General features: G+C 42.6%; 1 protein-coding gene across 4 annotated transcripts in view; it reads left to right on the top strand.

Annotated features, from left to right (window-relative positions):
- pcbp4 (poly(rC) binding protein 4) overlaps positions 1-27,090 on the top strand; it is a 210,355-nt gene that overhangs the window by 84,660 nt on the left and 98,605 nt on the right. The gene's annotated exons all lie outside the window — the stretch shown is intronic.

Genomic DNA, 27,090 nt, shown 5'->3' with positions numbered 1-27,090 from the left:
AAAGAGATGAAGCATGTTTGAGGCTACGCAGAGCGAGGCAGTCTACATGAAGAATACCGAGGAAGAATCTAGAAACTCCTGTAAGTCTGAGGATGGCAGTTGGATCAGAAACATGGCAGCAGTTTTGCTGCTCAGATATTTGCAGATTAAATCCTGTTTCTTGACGATGTCAGTAAATTCGTTAGAGCAGTTGTTGTCTGCTTCTGGCTCTCTTGCACAGCGCGTCTTTTGTCCCGTCTCCCTCCCCTCAGCCTCAGCTGTTCATATCAGATCACCGTCCCTTACTGAGATAGTGCAGTAAGGTTTGCAGGAGGTTTCTTCCTGTTAAAAGGCAGTTTTTCCTTCCCACTGTCGCCAAGTGCTAGCTCATAGGGGGTCATGTGATTGTTGGTGTTTTCTCTGTATTATTGTAGAGTCGTTACCTGCTAATATAAAGCACCTTGGAGTGACTGTTGTTTTGATTTGTAAAAAGTAATGAAATCAAATTGAAACTGAATTAGTAATTAGTCTGTGGAGAGGCGAGACTCATGAGCATTATATTCACTTTGTATTTAATAAGTGAAGTCGGTGAATTTCAGCAGTGAAGCCATACCTGAGCTCATGAAGTCGTGCGCTTGTTGATGCTACGTGAACATGTTGACTCTCTAACAGGTATATGATGGTAAACTACAGACAATAATTGCGGATGCAGAAGCACCATATGATGCTGTGGCACATGTCAAATGCCCAGTTTTAAAAAAACAAAATCAATACAGAAATGTGTTGTTAGCTAGCTGCTGGTTAGCATTGATAGCGCCTTGAGGCGACTGTTGTTGTGATTTGGAGCTGTATAAATAAAGTTGAATTGAATCTCCTGGGCCCTATTTCAGGAAGCCGGTTTAGAAAACTCAGAGTGAAAAACGATACTCAGGGTTGAGTAACCCCGAACTGTCCAACTCAGAATATTTGGTTTCAGAAAGGCTGATAACAATTAGTTCAATCAACGCGGAGTTGCTTTAACCCCAAGTTAAGCGCGCGGACGAGGATACATAAAGCCCTGATAAGTGGAGCACAGATTAAGCGAGTCACCATGGAGACGGAGGGAAAGAAGGCGCGGTCAATGTATTTTACAGCGCTTGAGGCCGAAATTCTGATGGCAGCATATGCCGATAACATGCAAATTCAACGGAAAAAAGTAACACAGCCCCAGCTGCAAAAGAAAGGGAGCATGCATGGCAAAACATAGCCGACAGAGTCAATGCGTGAGTGTTAATATAAACATTGATCTAGGGATTTCCACCCATTTAACACGTTATTTTATCATATGTTATTTTATTTGTTATTTTATATATTTTATTTTGTGATGTGATGTGAGCGCAGGTGCAACCCAACAGGCCCCAAACGTGCCTGGCAGCAAGTAAAAATGAAATATAAAAATATAGTCCAAACAGGTAAGGTGTAATTGTATTATGAGCCATAGTGCTTGGTCTGTTTGTCCCATGTAAATCAATTGCAGTTAGAGGCTACATTAATTTTCTTTCTGTAAGCACTTATTGAAATTATCTGAGCACATTACAAGTACATATTTGCTTACTCTGTATGCTCAAATGTGACCCGTTATAGCCAACAGAAAAAAAGCGGAGGCCTGAAAAACAGGTGGGGGTCCTCCACCACCACCACTCACAGAGGCTGAGCAGTTGGCCCTCAGCCAAAACAGTGGGCGCCCTGTGGCCGAAGGCATCTCTGCGGGGACATCCTCTGAGTCAATAACCCCGCAAGACACAAGTGCCTACATAGGGGGTAAATTCAAAATAATACATGATGTGCATACATCCTTTCTTCACAGTCACCTTTGCAGTGCTGCTCATTCATTTGATAAACTCTTTACCATAATGGATTATTTTGTAGTGAAGTTATTTTCCTACTGATTTTGCCTTCCCTCAGCCTTGGTTGTCTTTGAGAGCATAATGACAATGAAGTGTAAGGTGATTGGTATGTTTGTTAATTGCCATTTGGTCCCTTGTAAGTTATAAGTGACCTGTATAAACCTCATATTCTATCAGTTGATGGTGGTGGTGTACTGCATCTGGTGCAGCCTCCTGTTGAGCCAGACCAACATGCAGTTGTGAGTACTCTTAATACTCCACAGATTATATGAGTTTACAGTAGAACAGCAATGTTGTTAACTTCTTTACTACAGGAAAATAATGAAGAAACATTGACAGCTGTTACAGAGGAGGAAGCAACAGAGACACTCTATGAGGTTTACATCTTTTAATACTTTGTGTACAGGAAATACAGGCGACCAATAAAGCCAGTTGAACAAAAAATCTGTTTATTCTTCTTTCAACATGTTGAGGTGATGGGTCAAAGGAAATGATTGTGACATATGGTGTCTCTGACTGCGCTTCCATCTTCTATGTCCGTGGGAGGGTCAGGATGTTCATGGTTTGGATCACTGCTGATGTTTGGTTCAGAAGGACAGTGTTCTCCTCTAATTGTGGCAATGTTGTGAAGAATCACACATGCCACAATAATGTCACATGCCCTTTCTGGGGTGACCCTGAGTCTTTGCAGGCACTGGAACCGGGCCTTAAGCATTCCGATAGTCATTTCAATTCTGGCTCTTGTCCTGCAATTAGCCAGATTATATCGCTGCTGTGGGCCCGGTTCAGGGTCAGGGTAAGGGGTAAGCAAATAGGGTAAACATGGATACCCCCTATCACCAAGCAAGTAGCCAGTGAACTCTCCTAAGACAGAAGGATACACTTCAGTTCAAATGTCCCTGAAGCAATTGGTCTTTATATATTTTACAGTATTCTCAACTCACCATGTCCAAATTTTGTGCTCAGTGTACATTCACGGAATATTTGTGAGTCATGGACAGAGCCTGGCCACTTGGCTTCCACATTTGTGATAATGTTGGCAGCATCATATATGATCTTCACAGTGCAGAGAACACAAATTAGCATCCATTACTATAATGAAATAATTTGTTAGTTTGAAATGCTACAGGGAACTATGTACCTGCACATTAATGCTGTGGAAAGACTTCCTGTTCACATAGTCTCCTTCATTTACTGAAGGAGCAATGATTGGAATGTGAGTGCCATCTGTACAGCCAATCACGCCTGGGAACCCTGAAAATAAATGTAAAATGTAAGTAGTAGTCCAAGTATCACCACATCATGAATTAAGTTTTGGTCATCCTGATACCTGCAACTTTGTGGCATCCCTCTTTGATAAATCTTGTGGGTCTATGACCGGGGAACACCACAGACGAGTACAGGAGACGTTTCAGTGCAACTGTAACATTCCTGACTGCCCGACAGACGGTAGCCTTGGAAACGTGCTCAGCGTCACCAATATTATACAGAAAGCTCCCGTTTGCAAAAAACCGAAGTGCAATACAAATAATATGTACAGAACTGAGAGGATGTCCGCGATGTGTCACATGAGCAATATTAGGCCTGAGGATGTTATTCAAATAAATTATAGATTGTGCTGAAAAACGGTAACGTTCACACAGGAAATCATCAGGAAATGATAAAATGTCCAAACGCGCTCTGATCACTCTCTCCCGGCGGAGAGCTCTGCGGAGAATTTGGGCTTCAACATCTACTGGCTCTTCAAGGAAGGAGCACGCCATGTCCGACACTTCCTACAGTCAGGTTTCTGACAAAGAGGCGGAGACAGTCAGGGTTAGTTGTAGTAAACCTGCTAGGGGGCAGGTTAGCTTCACGGAGTGTGTCGTCATAGTGACTCACTGAGGCTTCATCTAAACTCGCTTTGTGAAACCGAAAACCCAGAGTTTTCGTTAACTCAGGGTATACTTACTCAGTTTTTCCACTAAACCGGCTTCCTGAAACAGGGCCCTGCTGTTAAAAATGGGTTGGTGGTCTCTTGCCTTCCATTACTGAACTAAGTACAGTATGGTGACATGTTTATATTCTACACTAGGCTCTAACATAGCAGCATTCATTCCCAGTAGTTTGTAGTGGAGCAGGTACGTCACATTAAAAACAGCTCTTTTTGTTTTGTGTGGTTTCCAACAGGAATCAATATTACGAGTTCCAAACAGAGTTTTGCTTCTTCTTCCAGCAGCCGAGTCAGCTAATAAATGCATGTTCACTGCTTGTGGTTCACATTATTTTCCCTGTTTTAGTGACTAAGATGATTAATCACAAGCATTACTCTGAATAATTCCTGTATTGAACTCTTTCATCATCTCTCATCTGTTTGTTTCTCGAGTCATCATAGTTTGTATTTTAAACGTACTCAGGCTGATTCCAATAAAGTAGTTCCGGTTGTTTCTTCTACATCTGAACTTCACGTCGAGCTGAATTATTGAACTTTTTGCTGCGCTATATTTTTCTGACAGCTTTATTAGTCACTCTGCAGAAGTGTACAGATAAACTGGAGTGTTTTACATACATGAGATAAATGTGAAGAGTGCGTTTAAATTCTGTTAGAACTGCAACATTAGACATTATGCATTCAGCCACTGAAGAAGCAGCATTTTTACTTTTGCTAGTTGAAGTATATTGTAGTATTATTTTTTTTACAATGTGGTAAATTTAACTTTTGCGTACACACATCAGATTTAATGCTCCTCCTGTTTTGCCTGCAGCAGACTTGGAGTAATGTGTGATTTGGTCATGTGAGCATATTTGATGACATCATTATTATTATATCCTCCAAACACGTCATCCATATCTGAACTTTTGCAGTTTTTCTGTCATCTGTAGTGAATTACACCTTCATAAACTTTATGCGCCGCTGTGATTGATTATCATTACCTCCACAAATACAAATAATCCTTTAAAAGTTTCTCCGTGGACACATTTTTGCAGGAGATTCTTCAAACTGAGTGAATTGCGTGTCACTTCGGTTTTCAGCGCCTGCAGCAGCCATCCTGCTGAACATGAAGGAAACGCTGCGTGGAGCCGAATCTGTCTTCTGGTCTCACTGCCCTTTGGCCAGTCATGCAAATAACATCTGTCAGTTTACACACGGTGTAACGTGGCCGTTTGCACACCTGAACAGTTTAATGTAAAACACACTCTGATCATTTCACCGAGCTGCTCACAAATCTAACAGATGAACCTGGTGCTGATCGGAGAACTGGACCAAAGTGGTTCTGTGCAAGCAAGAGGAAAAATCTCAGCATTATGGATCAATTATCAGCAAAGCTGATACCCGTTTTCATTTGAGTCTATCTGGAGACTGACTCAGGGCTGGAGCCTCGAGTGGACGTTAGAGGAACTGCAGTTTCTGGTTTCATCCTTCACTCCTGCAGGTTCATTTTGTAGCAGATAACCACGTAAAGAATGGAATATATCAACACTGGTCCTGGACTTCTGACGCTGATTATGTCACTAAAACCGTCCAATCGGTGAGCTTGTTTTACTTAAAATTGCTCCGATTCAGCATGTGTTTAACATGTCAGCCCCACATGGACTCGGTGGATGTGTGCTCCCACACACGGGTGGAGGTGATTTCTAACTGAGCTGTAACAACATCAGGAATCATCTGGGCCTCGTCTCCGTTTCCTTTTCTTTCCTGAGCAAAATTTTCTGGGTCTGTCTGACTCCTCCTCCTCGTCTATCTCCACCTTCTTTGTTCTTCTCTCCTCTTTGTGCCCCACCATCCATCCCTCTGCTTTTATCAGTGCCACTGCCGTTTTTGAGTTGACGGTCCTCGCTCTCTGTCCCTCTGCCACTTTTATCTCTCTTCATCTCTCTCTGCTCGTTGCCTCCCCGCCCCGCTCTCCATCTTTGGCTTAAATCAACGTGACTGCTTGTTTTCTCTCCTGCTCTCATTCGTCCTCTCTGCCAAGATGCCAATTAGTGTGTAAAATACAAACTCTTAAAAAGGCCTGTGTGTCTGCATATAAAGAAAACGTGGAAGCAGAAATCAGATGGATTTGGGTCATCGGTGCTTTCACAGCCTCAGAAATCCTTCAGATTTCCATCCTGGTTTTATTTTTAATGCCAAAACGTTGCCAGATTTGACATTCACCACTGGTGATCTTTCACAGACGTACTTATTTATTATAAACTAATGTGAATGGATTGAATTAGACTTGGATTAAACACTTTTAGAAGTTGGACAGATTTCCAATTACCCCAAAAAGTCCAATAAATGAAATAATAAGTCTTTGCTCCACTTCTGTACACTTAAAGCTGGAGTTCGTACTGGGGACATGCGGGGTGGGATTAGCCTTTGAGAGGCCAGTGCAGCGTGTGACTTTGACTTCCAGCTTTGCATTTGATAACCCATGCATGGTAAATGAGACTCTCTTTTTCCCCGGCTGCTGTGTTAAACATATTCCTGACATTTTATTCGTCCGGTCCCTTCGCTTCATGGCTTTAATTTTCAGACATCACCTGGAGCGTCAGTGAGGAGGCGTGAGGTCGCTGGGTCAAGTGAAGGATCAGTTGTGCAATATGAGCTCGTTTCCTGCTGACTTTGCCACTGTGTGACCTGTGTGTGTGTGTGTGTGTGTTTGTTTCTCTCAGATCCTCCAGGTGAACTTCCATCCACTTGTTTTATGCATTTTTGATTTTGTGGCTAAAAAAGGAAAACGTACTGAGTGGAAACACCATCCATCCAGAAAAATCTGAAAATCCTGCAGATGCTTGAGGCTTGGCTAAACTGGAAAAGTTTAGTTACACAGTAGGAGCTCGATTCCTTCTGACTTTGCTACAGACCATGTGTGTGTGTGTGTGTGTGTGTGTGTGTGTGTGTGTGTGTGTGTGTGTGTGTCAGATTGTCTTGTGTCTTTGTTCCTTTGAAATCTAAATAAATGATACAACAATGACATAAATGACGACACACACATCAGCTTTGGTGCTGCTGGAGCGATGTCGTCGTCATGAACAGTGACAGAGCTGCAGCATTAACACGTGAAATCAGTAGAAATATCACGCTTCCATTACATTTGAGCTTTTTTAACGGTTTGAGCTTCAAACTGAGTTATTTTTATATCCTCTGAGCAGTTTTGGAAAACCCAGGTTGGAATAGTTTCTTCAATGTTCCCTCCTCACATGAAACACAACAGGAAATGGTCCACTTCAGTCACATTCTCACTGCTGGAAATGCTCAGTGTGGTCGGGCGAGGCTGCTGCCTGGACAGAGCGTGAGGCAGCCTGGTGCGTAGCGAGTGGGCATTATCTGTGCTATTACCTGTTCTATTCTCACACTGGAGCAAATGAGTGCAGTCAGACTCCCTCTGTCGGGTAATTGTGTTCTTACTTAATTGTGATGTCCACAAGTTCAGCGCTGCAGTGGATGTGTGGCAAACGTGCTGTGTATAAAGGGCTATGTATGTAGCCACGAGAGCTGGCGGTTAGGCCTTTTTTGGTGCTTTGATGTTTGGTGTGACACTGAGGGACCAGTGACCACCTTGTTTTAGCCCCTTTTCTCTCCAGCAGGGGTCAAATTCACAAAATGAAAATGGTAAATGGTCTGTGTAGCGCTTTACTTGGTCCCTAAGGACCCCAAAGCGCTTTACATTCAGTCATCCACCCATTCACACACACATTCACACACTGGTGATGGCAGCTACATTGTAACCACAGCCACCCTGGGGCGCACTGACACTGGTGCCACCGGGCCCTCTGACCACCACCAGCAAACATGGGGTTAGTCTCTTGCCCAAGGATATTTGGCACGCAGCCCGGAGGCAGCCTGGGATCGAACCACCGACCTTCTGATAAGTGGCTGACCTGCTCTGCCACCAAAAGGAACTTGATGTTGTGCTCAGTAAGACTTGAAATGAGCGATCAAGTCTCTGAGCTGATCAGGAAGGTGTCTAATGAGCGAGCGTGAAGCTCTTTTCTCAGACCAAACCAGAGGCCAGACAGTTGAGTCGCCTCCTGCTGGCCATTAGAAAGAATGCAGCTTTACGTTTTAGCGCTGGGAGCTACGTCCACGTTTTACTGCAGGGGTCTCCGGGGCCACCGCTGGTACTGTCCCCGGGCCACGAGTTTGGGACCCCAGCTTTAGAGACACTTTTCTTAGTTGACAGGCGGCACTCGTTGTTGCTCCGATGGTTTAAATTTGTATTAGTGCTCGATTATGGCAAAAATGATAATCACGATTATTTTCACTGAAATTGAGATCTCGATTATTTGACGATATTTATTTAACAATAACAATGTGTTGAATAATGGCTTTAAAGATTGTAAAAAAATAATATAAAATAGTGTACAAATACTGATAACAGTGCAAATGTTTGCAATATAAAAAATAAATGAAAAATGTAAACATCTATGTTTAGTGAACTTCAAAATACTGCATAATATTTATGCATACAAATAACCAAACATCAAGGCGAGCTGTGTAGCCACACAATGCACAATTGCATCAAAAAGTTGCTGCCTGAACAAAAATAAAATGAAACACTGAAAGTAGTAACTTTTAATTGAAATAAATGATTGAATAAATTTGCAGCTACGACACCACAGCAAAGTTTACACACTATGTCTACTTGATCCACGTCTGACTCCGCAAACCCATAATGTTTCCACACCACTGAAGTCGTTTTACCTCTTTTCAACCAACGGCAGTCACTCTCCTCTCCAAATAACTTCTGCTTAGCTTTCCGAGCTTCCCTCGGGTCCTCTTAATTGTTGTGATACGTATTCGAAATGCAGAGAGGTGCGCTTGATTTCCCACACGGAGCAGCGCGAGAGTAAATAATAATAATAATAATGGATCGGATTGATATAGCGCTTTTCAAGGCACCCAAAGCGCTTTACAATGCCACTATTCATTCACTCTCACATTCACACACTGGTGGAGGCAGTTGTAGCCACAGCTGCCCTGGCGCAGACTGACAGAAGCGAGGCTGCCATATCGCGCCATCGGCCCCTCTGGCCAACACCAGAGGGCGGTAGGTGTCTTGCCCAAGGACACAACGACCAGGACAGAGAGCCCGGGGATCGAATCAGCGACCTTCCGGTTACAGATACGCTTCCCAACCCCCTGAGCCACGGTCGCCCTGAAAGCACGGGGCGAGGGGCTAATAATCGGCTCAGTCATTTTTAATGATTGTTGAAAGCCCAGATCGTAATCGTGATTAAAATTCGATTCATTGAGCAGCCCTAATTTGTATGGAAACATTTTCTTTTCTTCAGCTTTTATAAACGTGTAAATGTAGCCATTCTTCAGCATGGAGACACATTTTAACCTGTTCTCTAGGAAATTTTATTCTAACTTTATTCTCTCTCCTGAGTAAGCGCTGCTGGTGTCCCAGTCTTTACCTTTCTGTATAAAACACCTTGTGGTGACTGTTGTTGTGAATTGAGGTTATATTAATAAACCTGAACTGGATGTTTCCCGTAGTTGTAGGTGTGGCAGTGCAGCTGGAGTCTGTCTTTGTGGAGGTTGAATGTCTCATTCAGTGTAACTACTGGATGAATTTTTATGGGATTTTAAATGCACAGTCTCCAGAGGCTGAATCGTACTGGTTCTACTGGCACGAGACGGCTGCTGGTTGGCTCACACAGATATTCACGGCTCCCAGATGAATGCTCGGTGTGACATTGCCGTCATTCTTCCACTCGTACTGAGCGGCTGACAGTTTGTTATTCAAATGCCTCAAAATGTTGGATGGATTTTTCTTCCAGACATTTTGGCTCCCAGAGGTTTACTGACAGATATTGGTTTTAAAAGACGGGATTTGTACGGTAATGTGCTTCTTCTTTGTTTGTGCGAATACACTGGAGACTTTGAGGAGTAAAAATATTACCCACAGCCTACTGTACAATCTCTCAGGTTAATACAATATTATTTTATTTTCGTTTAAGGCACAACTGAGTCTCGCTCTGTTGCTTGAATTGGCGTAACTTACCTGTGCACAACCGTCTACATCAAGTGTCGCTCGCTGGTAACCCGAGGAGGCAGCTCGTACGCTGAGCTTCTGAAGGTTTAAGGTTAAATGATTAATGTGGCCATGTTGGTTCTTTCAGCTGTGTTACGTAAAGACTTGATTGCAGTGGATGTTTGATGTTTTCTAGAGACTCCTGTAATGTTTGCCCAGCATTCATCTTCAGGACGGCTCTTCAAATGTTGAATACAGCAGTAACGCTTTGGAACAAAGAGCACGAGAACGGCGGCAAAAGCTGAGATCTGGTCATAGTAAGAAAGGACTCGGAGCACAAACCTGCTAACACTACGTTTTCTTGGGTTTCTCCCATTTTGGTTTCTTGCAGGTAAAACATGTAATTTGCACGACTCTCAAATTGTACTAATAGTATCGTCTTGATGCATCCAGTCATCCAGGTAAGTACATCTCCAAAATCTGATTCTGTTCATCAGGACGGAAATTCTCATGACCATTGATCAACAACCACAACAACACAAAACACTACGTCCAGATGAACTGAATCAACTTTTGGAGATGTACTAATAGTAATAACTCATTAATAATTGTAACATGAAGGTTTGGTTTGGTTAATAATTGTACAGACATTTCCACATTGTTGCTTGAGGCTTGCGTGTCCATGTCATTGCATTGTTTTGGTGGAAATTAGAGTGGACGGCAGCACCTGGGTGAGGTGCTACTTGTGCCGTTCTTGCAGCAGCACGTCGCCCCGCGGCTGTTTCAGCAGAACAATGCCTGCCTCCACTCTGCCAGAGGAGAACAGGCTTTTCTCAATCAGGAGCATATCCACACAGCTCCTTGGCCAGCATTTAGTCCCAGTATGCCACTTATTGAATGGGATGTTCTGGGTTGACGTATTCATCAGAGGCGGCCACAACAGCCACTGCAGGCTGCACACGTCCAGGAGTGGAGCTCCTCAACAATAGATCTGGACATTTGTGCAGTCTATGGACACATCGATGATTGTTTCATCATCAGATGAGGCCTCATGTCAAATATCTTGTACAGTATGGATTAGGGCTGCCACGATTATTCGACTAGTCACGATTACGTCAACTATCAAAATCGTCGACGACTGATTTAATAGTCGACGTGTCGTTTGAAGCTTTGTAAGATCCCAAGAGACGCAGGAATAAGTAGCAGGATTTAAGAGTGTAATAACGGACTGAAACAGAAGATGGCAGCACTGCATGTACAAGGATGCCAGCTGCCGTTAAACCCCGAAGAAGAAGAAGCTGTGTCCCAGAATTCATAGCACAGCCCAGCTCAGTTTCCAACAATGGCGGCAGCTAGTTAGTGTTAATGTTACTCGTATTATTCTTTCTGGGTCACAAAATAAACGTTTAACATATTTTCAGGTGAGAATGTAGCTGTGTAAACCTCAAATATCTGCTCAGTTTATCAAGACACCGCATATTTTCAAAAGCGCTCCGACGTTTTCGGAGACGTCTGTTACCCACTAGCTCGATAGTTAGCCGGGGGCTAGGCTCACTAGAGCCGTGAGAACACCGGACTCCCGGCACATCGTTTTCAAACCCACCGCCGTCTTTCACTACTCAGGTTAAATATATATAAGTCACTTAGATAACTTCAAAATGTTATTGTTTGGCTTTTTTCAGTATTTTATTTGTTCCTGAGTAAATCGGTTTGGCTGAGATTAAAGTTATAGTTTTTACACAGCTGAATAAACGTCAAGCAGACAGCTGATTATCAGAAGTGTGAGATGCTCCAGAATTTACTCCGGTGTCCTGTAGAGCTGGGCGATATGAGATTTTTTCATATCACGATATGTTTTTTTCATTTCAGGCGATAACGATATCTATCACGATATAAGCCAAATAACTATATTTGTAAGATTTAAATGTGCCGTTGCTCACAAGGAAAATGTGAAATAATCAGCAGCTTGTTTTTATTTAAATATTTATTTCCCATAACAAGTTCAACATGGTAGATGTACTTAAGGAACACGAGACTTTTTCAGATAAATAAAGGCAAATATTACAAACTACACAAAAGGCAGCCGCTAAAGCGTTTAAGTTTCAAAACAGAACAAACGAAACAGACTAAATTGTCAATTCCACTTAGAAACAAAATATTAATTCTAAAAATAAATCTTAGTTTGTTTTACAGAAGAACAGACAAAATTGACTAACTTTTGTCAATATCAAATAAACTGAGAACTAAAAGGAAATTCTCAATCTCTCCTTGTTGTATAGCTGAGCTTTTCAAACAGTTTTAACAGTTACTTTAGTCTGACAAAAGCCGAATGACGAATTAGCGCTTCCAGTCAGAGACTGAGGCTACGTCCACACGTACACGGGTATTTTTGAAAACGGAGATTTTCCGTTTTCGTTTTGAAAAATAATCCCGTCCACACATAAAGGCAGAAATGAAGGAAAACGCTGCTATGAACATGCCAAAGCAGCAGGTGGCGCTAGATTCCTAACCGTGCAGAAATGTTGGCCAATCAGAAGTCTAGAAGCCTCGGTGGGAAAAAGTAAACAAAGCTGGGGCATAGAAGCAGAACCGAGTCGTATGTGTGGAGGGACAGTAACTGTGTGTATATGTAAGCATTTAAACACTGCAGAGAGTAGAATTAACAATTAACAGTAACAGTATTGTAGAAATTCATTTCACCGAAACAATAACGTGGCGCACAGTGTGACGTCAAAAAATGCGCACACCTTTGACGCTGCGTTTTCTCCGTTTTTCTAGTCCGGTAAATGCAAAAATGGAGTTTTCAAAAATCTCCAGTAACCAAAAACGCCGTTTACGTGTGGACGAAAGGTGCAAATGCATAGAAAAATCTGCGTTTTCAAAAATACCCGGGTACGTGTGGACGTAGCCTGAGCATGAACCAGTTTATTGTATTTCCAGACTTGCTTTCGGCACAATTTACAGTGCACGCTACTCTGTTTTTTGTCAGACTTGAAATAGCCGAAATACCTTCACACTACGGAACTTCTATGGCTCTTCCGTCTGACAATCTCTCCGGCGTTGGAACCATCATCTGTTTTCTCTTCGGTCACGCTCGGTTGATTTTTCTAGCCGGCGCACTCATTTCCTCCATTACCCGGGCGGTACGGTGGCTGGCTGCTTCCCAAACAAACACACATGTGCGGCTTGGCACTTGTGCTGTATGTAACAAGTAACGCGACGTGACGCTGCGGCTGTGATTGGTTTGGCTCTGCGCTACGTAATTTGGATTGGCTGTTCTTTTTTTCTTTTTCTTTTTTTTTTTAAGAGGACAAGAGCGGCGAGGTCTATCGCGATAGTTTAATTTTTCTATCGAGAAAAAGTTATATCGCGATACATATCGTTATCGTTCTATCGCCCAGCTCTAGTGTCCTGTTATATTTTAGATAGCAAGGAGTTTATTAAACTTCACTGAAACAATCTGCAAATTTCATTAAAATGTAATAAACTATCATCTTGTCTTTATTTTTAGTTAGCACAGACCTTACACACTTAAAGCTGTAAGCTAATGATAGTTATATAAGAGCAGATGCTGCCGGTGCAATAAGCTGTACGTTTTATGTCCAATGGATGATGATCTGATTAGTCGACTAATCGCAAAAATAATCACTGACTAGTCGACTATCAAAATAATCGTTTGTGGCAGCCCTAGTATGGATACAAATCGTGTATCTTTGTGGTTTTACTGTCCTTCTGTGCACGTGTTATGCTTCTGGCGGGACTCTGACCAAACTGTGGGGTTGAAGGAAAGAAATGTCCCGGTCAGAAAGAGAGCAGGACGGTGATGTTGAGTCAAAGCGAGTGGACGGAGAGGAGCTGATGTGCAAGCAGTTTCCCCGACGAGTAGCCGCACACACGCCGCTCTCTCTCTGACGAGAAACAGAGCAGAGGTAGAGGAGAGAGAGCGGTTGGAGCACGACTCTGAGGGTGGCCAAATCCAAACACACAGAGATATAGCACGTATGCACTCACACACCCAGTGAGGTAATCGCAGTTTTAACAGACCGGCTCCGTGGCGGAGGGGCTATCGAGTGCGCTGCTGCATTCCTACTACATCAAGTGGAACCGCTCAGTCGCCAGAGGAAGTCCCGCTGAGACAAATCAGTCCACATCTAATCTCCAGTCCTGCCAGCGGTTGTGTTGTTCCTCCAAATCTTCACCATGAGTCACGTCCTGAGTGTTCTCGGCCCGCTGTAAGGAATGTGCTGATGCCGTGGAGATATTTTTATTCGCTCCCCGTTGAGCTGCCATCTCTGCACTGCCTGTGGTTGTAACTTTTACTGGCTGTCAGTTGGCCTGTAAAGCTTCCCCTCCACGACGACTGATGACGGTTCAACAAATATGAGAAACGAGCGATGAGGCCGTGTGGAACAGCTGCTGGGCCAATCAAGCACATGACACACAGACAGCATTAAGAACATGTTTATTCTGCTTTTTCATGTCGTGTTGTGTCTGTTCATCCATCCATTCATCTCTTAGAAGAAGGAAGTGCAGAATACTGTTGTCCTCACACCACAACACGGAAGTCCAGCCTTCATATTAAAGTGGTGCAAGAAGTCTCTGATTCTGATTAGGATGAAGGAGATCTTTCCAGCGCCTGTTTTCTTTCTTCACCTTGTATGTCTGAAACTCCAGGAGTCAGTGACACAAAGACTGCCCTGTGCTGCATAAATGGGATATGCTTTTTCAAAGAAATGATGATATATAATTCATTTAATTGGCCCTGTGATAGCTGGGATAGGTTCCAGCCCAACCAACGATCTGAACTAAGTGCAGATGGATGGAAGTTATCACTGCGCTGTTCTGTAGCTACCATCAGCAGTAACACTAACAGCAGTAATGTGCACGTGTACATATTTAGCATGTGCTAAACTGAAGAAAGAAGTTGAGTGAACCTCACAGCTTTTTGTACAAGGTTGCTTCATATTATTCTATTTTCTCCTGCAACCTGCTGCACAAGCAACTGTGCCCTGGCTCATCTCTCTTGGTGTGCAGGAACATTTCTGAGTGCAGCCTCGTTTCATATTCTTATGTTTAATCTTGCGCTTCACTGGAGCAGCTTTGAGTGTTTAAATTCAACTAACTTGAATTTTATTTATACAGCGCCAAATCACAACAGGAGTCGCCTCAGGGCGCTTTATACTGTAAGGTAGACCCTACAATAATACATACAGAGAAAACCCAACAATCATATGACCCCCTATGAGCAGCACTTTGGCAACAGTGGGAAGGAAAAACTCCCTTTTAACAAGAAGAAACCTCCAGCACAACCAGGCTCAGGGAGGGGCGGGGCCATCTGCTGTGATTGGTTGGGAGAGAGAGGGAAGACAGGATAAAGACATGCTGTGGAAGAGAGACAGAGGTTAATAACAGATATGATTCAGTGCAGAGAGGTCTGTTAACACAGTGCGTGAAGAAGAAACACCCAGTGCATCATGGGAATCCCCCAGCAGCCTACACCTTTTGCAGTATAACTGAGGGAGGATTCAGGGTCACCTGGTCCAGCCCTAACTATATGCTTTAGCAAAAAGGAAAGTTTGAAGCCAGTGGATGTTGTTAAATTTTCTAAAGCTCAATGAAGATAAAACTGAAGTTGTCAGCACTCTGGGCCACTTTTCCTCCTACTGTAATGTTTTACAGTATGTGTCAAAAACCTTGATGGTTCTTTTAAATTGAATAAGCAGGTGAGTGCAGTAGTTCGGTCCTGCTTCGTTCAGTTAAGACAGCTGGCTAAGGTAAAGTCATACCTCCCGGAGAATGTATTTGAACGTGTTATTCACCTTTTCCTTACTTGCAGGTTGGACTACTGCAATTCATTGTATTTTGGTCTCGTCCAGGCCTCCATCCATCATCTTCAGATGGTCCAAAATGCAGCTGCTCGCCTGCTAACTGGTACCAAACGGAGAGAGCTTATAACCCCAGTTTTAGCTTCTTTACACTGGCTTCCTGTCTCCTACAGGATCCAATTTAAACGTTTACTTTTTGTTTTTAAGTCGCTTAATACCCGAGCTCTTCTTACCTGTCTGAGCTCCTTCCTGTTTATGCTCCAGGAAAAACCACGAGGTCTAGCTCAAAATTAATGCTGTCCATCCCACGGACTGATCTCACATCTCGTGGTGATAGATCCGTCTCTGTGGCAGGTCCCAGACTTTGGAATAGTCTCCCCCATAATATTAGATCTGCACAAACACTTGATCGATTTAAATCATTACTAAAGACACATTTTTATGCCCTGGCTTTTAACACACTATGACCCAAACATTTTAATAGTCTTAGTTATTGCTTTAATTCTTTTATTGTCCTATCATTGTTTTATATTGTTATTATTGCTTTACATTGTTTCTTTTTAGTGGCATTTTTATATTGTTAAGCACTATGTGCAGCATCGTCTGTGCTATATAAATAAATTCGACCTTGACCTAATCTTAAAAGTAGAGATAGTGTCTGTCTCCTGAATCCAAACTGGAAGCTGGTTCCACAGAAGAGGGGCCTGAAAACTGAAGGCTCTGCCTCCCATTCTACTTTTAAATACTCTAGGAACAGTTTGAAGCCTCACAGGGATTATTTGTACATGCAGTTTACATACCCGTATCAAATCAGTTTTCAATGTGCCTTTGCTGGGTTGGAGTGTTTGACGTCACTGAGCTCAAGTCATTTGTTCATTCAGAAACTCCTTTGTCCACCCCGCCTGGAGTCACTGTAATATTACCTCCTCGAGGTCTTTGGTGTCGGCTGCTCTTGAATGCATCTTTTTACTCAGTAAGTCATGAAAAATCATAAAAGTAGCTGCAATGAAGCAAATGCACGAACAGCCTTCAGAGCCAGCGCGACCCAAACTCTGGCTACAAACGACAAGTGAGCATAAAACTGCAAGATAAGATAAGATAAGATAGAACTTTATTAATCCCTCGGGTGGGTTCCTCTGGGAAATTCGACTTCCAAAAAGCACAGCAACGACCGAAGTTACAGTTACAGAATTGTTATATATATATATATATATATACATACACACACACACACACACACACACACACACATATATAAATACAGAGACAAATATAAATAAAATATACAAAGGGGATAAATAGAATAAATAGGAATAAAAAATTAAAATACAAGTGAATTGCACATTTCAAGTATTGAGTCTATTGCACTGTTGACTATTTACAAAAAGTATTGCACAAGGTATTGCACAGTGAGGTGCAGAGGCACTACAGCTTAGTTGTTCCCCCCTCCTTTGTCCTCCTGTTTCCCCTCCCTCTCCCCTCCAGAGAGGAGTTAAACAGTTTGATGGCGTGTGGGACAAAGGAGTTTTTAAGTCTGTTAGTTCTTGTCTTTGGGAGAAGCAACCTGTCACTGAACAGACTCTTCTGATTGTTTATGGCCGTGTGCAGAGGATGCCCAGCATTGTTCATAATGTCCATCAGTTTCTTTAATGTCCTTTTCTCTGCCACTGTCACCAGAGTGTCCAGCTTCATGCCGACCACAGAGCTAGCCCTCCTGATCAGTTTCTCCAGCCTGGATGAGTCCTTGTTTGCTGTGCTGCTCCCCCAGCACACCACAGCATAGAAAAGTACTCCAGCAACCACCGACTGGTAAAACATCCTGGTAAAACAAGAGAAATTACATAAAGATTTTAATTGTGATTAATGGGCGCGGAGCCAATGGGGTTAATGGATCCTGTTATTGGTGGTTGTGTCAGGATCTCAGCTGGATAATAATGACTGCTCTGGTTTTGCGGAGCATCTAATTCAATAAAGAGTCCATTACTTCCTGCCTGTTAGCCCCAGGGAGCCCGTGCTCCCTGCCTCCGCGGCTCTCCTCCTTCACGTCAGCGACTGTCTTTGGATGTTGGTCTGCCACTCATTTCTAAGGATTAAATTACTTTAACCCTTTAAGTCCTACCATAGAACCAAGGCCAGAGCTTACTTTATATTTTTACATGTTGTAGTGCCATTTTTGGGAGCATTTCAAGTTGCTATACAACTGTTATAGCCCATATTTTAATAATATGTATGCATTAAGTCCATAGTAGCTACATAAATTGCAAAAAAGTGCAATAAACTACAAAAAAATTGAAAATCGTTTTTGGGTTTTTTACATATATTTCTACTTGGAGAAATTTAAGAGGTTTATCCCTCAAAACTTTAAATACAAAAAATTTCCAAAAAATAATTTACAACAACAGGACATTTATTTTGAGTGTCTTCATAGTTTTATTTTTGAGATACACCAATTTTTATATACTGCAGGAAAAACGAAAAACAATCCTATGATGCAAATTTGCAGAGAAAACAGCAGGTGCATCAAAATAAACTATTTCCAGCAGTGCAATTCGAGTCCTAAGCATCCCAGCAACTATTCAGAAAAGCATAAAGTCAAACATGACTTATAAAAACACCAGTATAGTACGGAGCCCCGCAGGGGACATGGGAGAAAAAAAATTAAGACAGACTTTTGTGAGATCTCGCAAAACTAACTCGGGATCTCGCAAAAGTTGAATTCCAACAATGGTGGCAGCTACTTAGTTGTAATATTACTCTTTCTGGGTCACAAAATACACTTTTAAGATATTTTGAGGCGTGAATGTAGTTGTGTAAACGTCAGATACCTGCTCAGTTTACAAGACATCACATATTTGCAAAAGGGCAAAAGATCTGACACCCACCATCGCGAAGCTAACGGGAGGTCGAGACCTACTACAGCCGGGAGGAACACCGCTTTCCCGGCACATCGTGCCTCAACCTCCCGGTCAGCTTCGAGCTGGCGGCCTCCGAAGAATGCGGCTAAAACTTTTGCGAGATCCCGCAAAAGTCCGTCTTAATTTTTTTTTCTCCCATGTCTCCTGCGGGGCTCCGTAGTATAGGCTTTTAAGGCCTACAAGTAAAAAACTACATTTTCTGCGAAAATGACGTCACTTCCGGTTTCGAGCAGGAAATGGCGGACATGCGATAGTTCGCGCTGACGTCTTTTTCAATGTGGGAAGTGTTATGAACAGCTGATCGGATCGACAAAGCGTGTTTCTGGAATATTATGTTTTTGTTCCTGCAAGCACTTTTTATGCAATATTTGCAAAGCTTTATGTGGAAGGAAACCGTGACCGAGGACAAGCTGATGGCATAAGATGTAAGTACAACTCCTCCGGTTTCACAAAAAAGATTATTGCACTAACTTACGTGGTTCCGGTTCTACAGGGATTTAAAAATAGTTATGCAAAACGGAGCGTGCCCGCACAGACCGGCTTTAAAGGAGTGTGAGTGTTAATTAAGAAACCATACTGCCTAAGCATAAACAGCTTGCTAAGATACAGCGTGAAAGAATTAGCTTTTTAAACTCAGTATAGCTTGAATACAGCATCCACTGGTCACCTCAAGACGTCCACTTACTAAAATGCTCATACTGCAGGTCTGTTCCTCTGCTGCTCCTACACACATTAATCAACCGGATAAAACTTCCTGTATAAACTGGGATAGCTTTTAGGAATAATTTGTTTTAAGATAAGATAAGATAAGATAAAACTTTATTAATCCCTCGGGTGGGTTCCTCTGGGAAATTCGGTTTCCAAAAGCACAGCACCGACTTTTAGATCAATCAAATCCTCACAAAATCTTTAGTAGCTGATCTCAAGGCATCACTGCTGTGTATTATTTTAAAATAAGTGTTCATCAAACAGTGACACAAATGGTAACTGATTACTTTCTCTTATAAGGTGCATATGTAGCTTTCAAAGAAGAAGAACAATCAAAAACGTTTTACCATCTTACTATATACACTGAGATAATGAAGATCAAAAGAATAAATAATCAGATCAATATACAAGTGTGCACATGTGATTTTTTTTTCATCTTTTTTAATCTGTGTGCTGTCAAGGAATGAGCATATCTTTATAACGTCATCTCAGTCTCACAAGCCCCACCCACCTGTAACATCGTGTTTACTGGGGCAGCCAATCAGGAGGTTCAGCTTGAAGGAGGAGGAGCAGGCGTGATTTGTTTCAGACAGATGATGATGTAGGACTCTCAATTATTCAAAGCTGCTCTCGTAAAATCCACAAACCAGAACCTGAAGCTGGAAACGAGCAGAATTCTTGTTTTTCTTGTTTGTTGGCCTGAAATGAACTAAAAGCTTTTAGGAAACTTTCCTGTTTCATGACTTGTGCACTGATTTCCTCGTTTTTACTGTCAAATGCTCTGTAGATGATCGTATAGCCGGGCTGTGGAGGTGAGTCACTGGCAGGTGGAGTCGGCCAGCTGGAGGAACTTTAAAGCCTTTGCATTTTGATGCGCTGCACCACCGCCCACCCCGTGCTCTCGGGGCTTAGCTGTCTTTCCACTGCTGATTAGTAGACTTGGATCCAGCTACGTGTTCTGCACAGGCCGGTCTGTCATCGTCATGTGAGGTGGCTAATGTTGGTCCAATTACTTTGGAGCTTCTCTCTTTGTCTCTGTTTCTTTCAGGGTTTAGCTAAAAATGCAAAATCTCTCTGACCTCAGTTTCAAATTCTTGAAATGCAGATTCATGTTTTTCAGGTGGAACCTGTGCACAAGTTGCACAAATCTATCTGCTGCATTTTTACCTGCCCAGTGATTTCATAATCCGGTCGTTAAGTCTGACGTCACTAGCCGTGTCTGGGACTAAACTCCGCTGCAGGTCCATATATCAAACGATCACTATGGCATTACTGAGAGTTAAAAACTGTCTAAAGTCTTTCATCTTTAATAAAATGATCAGCGTTCTGCTCTACCAGGTGTAACAATTGAGTTTAACATCCAGGCATCCATGAAAACGGAATTTATGACATTTAACGGAGTTAGAAGTTAGCAGGAAGTTAGCTCGCTAGCTTCCATCTAAATACAATATAGCATGTCCTGACTGCAGGGTTTTGGAAACGGATTCAAACGTACAGCTCTGCTATCACTTCCAACATAAATGAAGACAGAAAACTAAACAGCAGTGACGTTTGTAGGGTTACTGAAGTTGGGCTAGCTGCTATATAATGATGTGCTACGTGACCGCTAGCGACACAGCTATGTTAGCATAATATAAACAAGCTAACTTTTTTTCCACTGGATAAAAGTTAACGTGAGTGTTCTCGGTGGTCAGAAACAAATGTAATCACATGGCAGGATGCTGTAAAAGGACCAAACTTCAGCCAGGAGAACAACTGAGATAATCAAAGGAGCTTGCAAAGAAAAGCGTCTGGACTTCTTTAAGTTGCTTGAAGACTTTGCAAGCTCCTTTGACTAAGATGACCTGGATGACTGAGAACCTTCACAGACAAACTGAGATAATCCATCCACAATACCAGGTTAGTCATTCATATACTGCTGCATGGGCTGGGCTGTAGCTATATCCTAAGGTTTTAAAAACTGAGCTTAAATAAATGATTAGCGGTAATAAAAGCCGAGGGAGGTCAACAGTGATCACTGACTGTTTTAGGAGCTTTTTGAGATTAAATAGAAGAAAATACAAAACATTAAACATGTTAACAACACAAAAGCCATATTAAACGCAGATAGGGTTGCCAACTCCCTGAAAAATAAATAAGGGACACCTCGTGGCCAGGGCCGGGCGACCCAGTTGTCTTCACCCTTCCCAGTGTGGTGAATTTTCTAGCTCTTTTTTTGTGTGTGAAATTATTTTTTTTTAACCCTTTGACTTGAATTTGATTTAAGTAGATGCATATTCTATTCTTTGTGATATGAACACATGTGAAACAAATGATCATTTAGCCATTTATTTTTAGCTCAAAATGACAACATTAACACAATAAAACAGGTCTCTTTCTTAAACAGAAGCCTGTCATGCTTAACTTTTGAGAATATAAGTAAATCTTTCTTTAAAAGAACTCTGTCCTGCTTAACTTAAAATAATAGAAAACAATAGAAAGAAAAACATTCTTGTAACAGTGCACATTTAGTGCATTTAGTACAATTGGCTTCAGTTGAGGTATTATTTCAGCTTTTCTAATGCTAATCAGCTGCTCCTGTTTGTAAACCCGCTTGTTCCCATGATTACGCATCATAACTCATCATCATTATTCATCTATGTATTACTTTTATGTATTAGTCATCTATTTGTTGTAATCATCTATTCTTGCAGTTGTTTATTACACAAAATAAGTTATATTATCACACTTCTGGCCACATAGCGCTGATATTCACTGCACATGCCCATATTAACGTTTTCCAGCCAGGTGTTTTCCTTTTCCCATTCTTCCCTTTCTCTGAGGGGAACAAACATTGCTGCTCTAATGCTGGGCTCACACTGTGCGATTTTAGGCCCATTTTGAGCCGATTTTTGAGTGATCGGGCCGATTTTGGCCTTCATCGTGCGTCGTGTAGTATACGTGGGGTAACGAGAAGTGATTAACACCTCACGACCAGCTCCCGATCATCAATCGCTCGTGAGCCGCTCACATTGCTCACGTGCAAACACGTAAACGTTGGTGAAAAAGACGGAGCAGCACGGCTGTGCAGCGTGTGATCTGGACACAAGCGATGGAGGCACAACTTGTAGAACTTTGGAAAGCTCATCCGAGCCTTTTCCATGTGGCATCACAAAATTATCACGACCACAACAACCTTGAAAATAGTTGGATTTACTCTGCTGCTCAATCACAGCTGCCTGATCATGTTTTTCATTAGCAATTTAGCAAAGTTGATGGTGGTGGTGTGTCTGTGTGAGTGAAAGACAGAGAGGGAGAGCGACAGATTTTCTGTTATAACCTTCATGTTATGGAGGCACAGTGTGAGCACTCAGGTCGCATCAGAGCATCGGGCGGTATAGTGTGAGACCTGCATCGTGACCTACCAACTTCTAACCCCTGCGAGTCAATCGTGCAGTTTGAGCAGGAGCTGAATAACGTGACTGAAAAAATCGCACAGTGTCTGCCCAGCTTTAGGTTTACTGTCGTCCGAGACTTGCACCGCCGTGTCGGCGTTTGTTTCCCTGTTGGCCATGCTTCTTGTTGTGGTCATCTGTTGTCTTCCGGTATTTTCTCCGTAAGCGACCTTTCCTCGACCAATGAGATGAGCGGTAATCTGAATTGTCATACTCGAATTGTCATAAGTGTGCTGTCAGCTCATTGGTCACAAAGCAGGAGAGGGGCTGGGAATTATGTTTTCAAACAAAGTGTTAATTCCATAAACATTTATAGACTACTTTTGATTCTCACTGTATTACGGGACAAAGTGCGTCCCTTATTAGCTCAATACGGGACGTGTGCTTTTGTTTCTAAATACGGGACGATTCCGTATTTTAAGGGACGGTTGGCAACCCTAAACGCAGACTACTTTAGGCCCGCAAGTAGGTTTCGTCACGTCATCACTTAAAGACCGGATAAGGCCAAGTGGGGAGCTTCATGTTTGCCAGCCAACCTTTAACCCCTTAAAGCCTGAAATATGACATCATTGACAGAAACACGACATTTCTATTGTACTTGCCATATTTATCTCTTTTTTTTTTTTAAATTGCTTCAAAATGTATTGTACGCTTTATTTAGGTTTTCATCAGACGGATGATCTACTAGTCTGAAAAGCTCAGTTTGTATTAAACATGTGACGCCAGGCGTTAGGTTTGGTCACGCCTCCTTCTCTGAGCCGTGTCAGTTCGCGCTCACACGCTGCTTCTTCTGCTCTGTTGTTGTTTGTTGTTTGCTTTCCATTCAAATCTGCCCCGCGCTCCTCTTCTCCTCTCTCTAATACGCTTTACATTTCCCAGCGGCCTCGTAAAAAAGAGGAAATTGAGAGATGATATCCACGCGCACTCAGACATGAGAGAAGTGGCTCTCGAGTTAAGGAGGCAGTTGAGAGCAACTCTCCAGCTGCAAACAGTGAAAAAAGTCTGGGCTTCATTTTCATATAAAGCAAACGAGGCAGAACCAGAGAGCACCGTCTGATGTGTGGGTGTGCTGACACCGTTTATGTAGCTGAATCTTTCTGTTATGAGGCTTCAACAGTGAATCATGGACCTCTGTGCTGTCAGCGTTTCAGTGTGAGGGTTAGTGATGGGTGGATTTTTTAACCCAACCAAAGAAACCAAAGTGAGCAGTTTTGTTACCTGAACTTAATCAAACTTTGAGACACAGCAAAGCAGCAGGACGCTTGTGTGAAGCTCATTTCAGCCACGTGCATCAGCTGCCTCGTTCTTTCTACCCTGAGCTCCTGACCAGAGGAGACAGTTGGTGTCAAAGCCGACACATCTTTGCTGGGACCACCTTGTCCACTTGACCAGCATTTCTTACTTTTAGGTTGACATTTGATTGCTATTTTCACCGCTCGCGCAGGCCGCCACAGGGGGGTAGATGCTGTAGATGCTCCTCCTGACGAAAGCCCAACTGGACTTGTGTCTCCTCCCACAATCTTGTTAGCCCCTGACATCACTGGCATGTTTGTTATTTAGTGAAATAAATACCCAAATGATTTTTGGTCACAGAGGACTCATCAGCACGAGGGTGAGAGACCTATCGAGGGTTTGTCCGGTCCATAGTGGTGCTCAAGTCCACTGATTTCTGCAGCTGCCAAAACTAAAGCTCTCACTGTGGATACATGAGGAAAAGGATTATGATGACATGACTGTCCCTCAATATTTCTTCGAGCGTCTTCAAAGGGCTTAAAACCTTGAAGAGAATGGTTTCGGTGGATTTGGGAGAATGTCTCCCTTTAAAATGTCAAATAAACTTTGAATCTTCTGTAGAAATGAAAGTTTGTGTGATGAGGATCAACCTGCAGGCATTCAGCAAAAAGAGAAAATATTTATTAGACGATAATAGAATCGTGATATTTTGGTTCTGTGACCTTCAAGCAGGCTTCTAAGCAGAGGCTTCATGATTTATACATGTCAGCAGAATAAATATTTTTATGTCATAAAATGAGAGAACGCTGCAGCGTCTTCGGTTCGTTGAGCCAAGGTCGGAGACTCTTAGAGGGCGACCTGCCACGCAACCTCCAAAAAGTCGCCCCACGCATCGACACACTCAGATATCTGGATCTGCGTCATACGTGCCTCGCTCTCTGTCTGTGTGGTTCTGTGTCTGTGTGTGATATTGATGGCTGCTCGCTCTGAGGCTAATTTAAGCAGCGAGAAAGCCGATAAAAGGCAGGAGCTCGATTGGCTGCTGTGTTTATGTCTGCACGTGCGATTTGCTGGTTCGGTGATGTTTGAATTTCATTCACTGGAGGCAGATGTTCTTGGACTGTCTGTAGCTGTTATTTATCAAATAACTGCATTAAAACTCTGCACAAAGAACCAACACACAGTGGGGGGGCTGCAATTAGCTGACTGCTAACAGCCGCCCGTGTCAGTCAGAGCGTCACGATGCTAACTTGAAGTGTCATTACAGCTGAGGAAGGTGAGCTGTGACTAAATCCACCCTGCATAAGGTTTATTTCCTTATTAGGTTGATTTTATATAAGGTTGATGTTTATCAACGATTATCGTGTGCTGTAAAGCAGAGTTGCTCCTGACGCGTTCATCTGAGTTGTTAGGTGATTTCTTTCTAATATCTAAGGTAGAAAAGGTTACGAGACATGTTGTGTAACGTTGCACAGCTGCAGTCCATTTACCACGTACTCATCATGGCCACATTTCCTGACCTTAAACTGCAGAAATGATGTGAACTTTTAGCTGTGGCGTGAGAGGCGAGTGCTTCGTGCACCCTCCGTCCACCCCGACCTCCTCCTGCAGTTCATGTTGAGTTCAATAATTCAATAATCTTGTGCAATAATCAGCCAGTAATTCTGTTATATAAAGTGGGCGAACAAATCTGCTGAACAGAGCGGGTGGGTGGAGGATCAAAACGAGACATGGTGACTAAAACAAGCACGTTCCTGCTGCTGATAACTGCGACTGTACAAACTCGCCGTTTCAATCGACAGCGTTGGTTCACAGAGCCGCGCACGTTTCTTTGTATTTAAACAGACTCAACACAAAGAGCGCTCATCTGTGAGTGATTCTGCTTCCTTCATGCTTCGCCATCATCTCCTTAAAATAAATGAAGACGTGAGTGTGAGTTCCTAACTGAGACCCTGAAGATTCTCAAATTAAATCGTTGTGTCAGGAATGATTACTGTGTTTTTAAGTAGACAGTTTATCAATTATGAAATATGGGGCAAAATAAAAATGCCTTTAGTGCACATATACACAAAAAATCAACTTTCTCTCTTTTCGAAAGTTGTTCTTTCATTAAACAAAGGAGGAGACAACAGTGAAGAAACACCTGACACCTGTGTGCTGTTTACAAAGCAGATGAAAATCCAGTCATTAAAGGCAGACTGCAGGTCGGGTCGTTACCGTATTAGAGTCAGAGGTCTGGTGCTTCTTTGTGCTTGCAGCAGGTGATCTGCATATCCTGTTATGGTATTCAAATCTCCTCCGGTTGGCAGAGAGTGACATTTGAATACAGTCTGACTGTCTGCCTGCCTTTTCTCATTAAGTGGCCTGAGAGACAGCAAAAATGTCACAGCTGAGTCTTTCATCATCCCTCCACAGAGGTTTGTTTTCTCTCTGTTGTCAGTCACACCCACAGTGCAACTTTGTGAATTAGGAAAGAAGAAGATTGCGTCGTGTTTCTGCGGCTGTGCAGATTAGTTATATTTTTCTGTTTGCTCTGAATATGAATTCGCTGCAAGGCTTCAACAGCACAGCCTCAGGCATCTAACGGTTGCTCATTCCACTTTAGCTGTGTGTTTGGGTTTTCCTCACTCTTATAAATGTCCTACACAGTGTAAACATGCGTGCACAGCAAGCACGTGTTTGTACTTAATGCATATGAAGGATAAATACAGGAAACCTTCACGGTGATCGGGTAAAGTGCGTCACTGCAGCACATTCACGAATCTGTAGACAAACCTCACTGCTTTCACTTATTGCAGCGCTGCGTCAACGCACTCATCGACTAAAACATTAAAACATTGCATTGTTCTGCTGCGCGTGTGCTGCGCCACCAAACACAGCCTAGAGTCAGTGCCACACCCTGATGGCAGCTGCTGCGCTTCGGTCTGTTGCATCCTCATCTTTAAATCTTTTTGGAAGCCAAAAAAACTGCTCTTATGGTTTAACCCTTTAAGACCTACCATAGAACCAAGTCCACCAGAGCTTATATTATATTTTTACATGCTGTGGAGCCATTTTTGGGAGCATTTCAAGTTGATATACATCAATACAACCATTACAGCCTAAATTTTAATAATATGCATGCATTAAGTGCATAGTAATTACATAAATTGCAAAAAAGTGCAATA

Source organism: Aulonocara sp. 'chitande type north' Nkhata Bay, linkage group LG5 (genome assembly GCF_057382095.1).
Source record: "Aulonocara sp. 'chitande type north' Nkhata Bay isolate Kocher_YH1m ecotype deep benthic linkage group LG5, A_spYH_male_GT1.1, whole genome shotgun sequence".
Taxonomy (NCBI): Eukaryota; Metazoa; Chordata; class Actinopteri; order Cichliformes; family Cichlidae; genus Aulonocara; species Aulonocara sp. 'chitande type north' Nkhata Bay.
The sequence above is the reverse complement of the archived record's forward strand: the minus strand, read 5'-3'. Positions and strand labels throughout refer to the sequence as shown.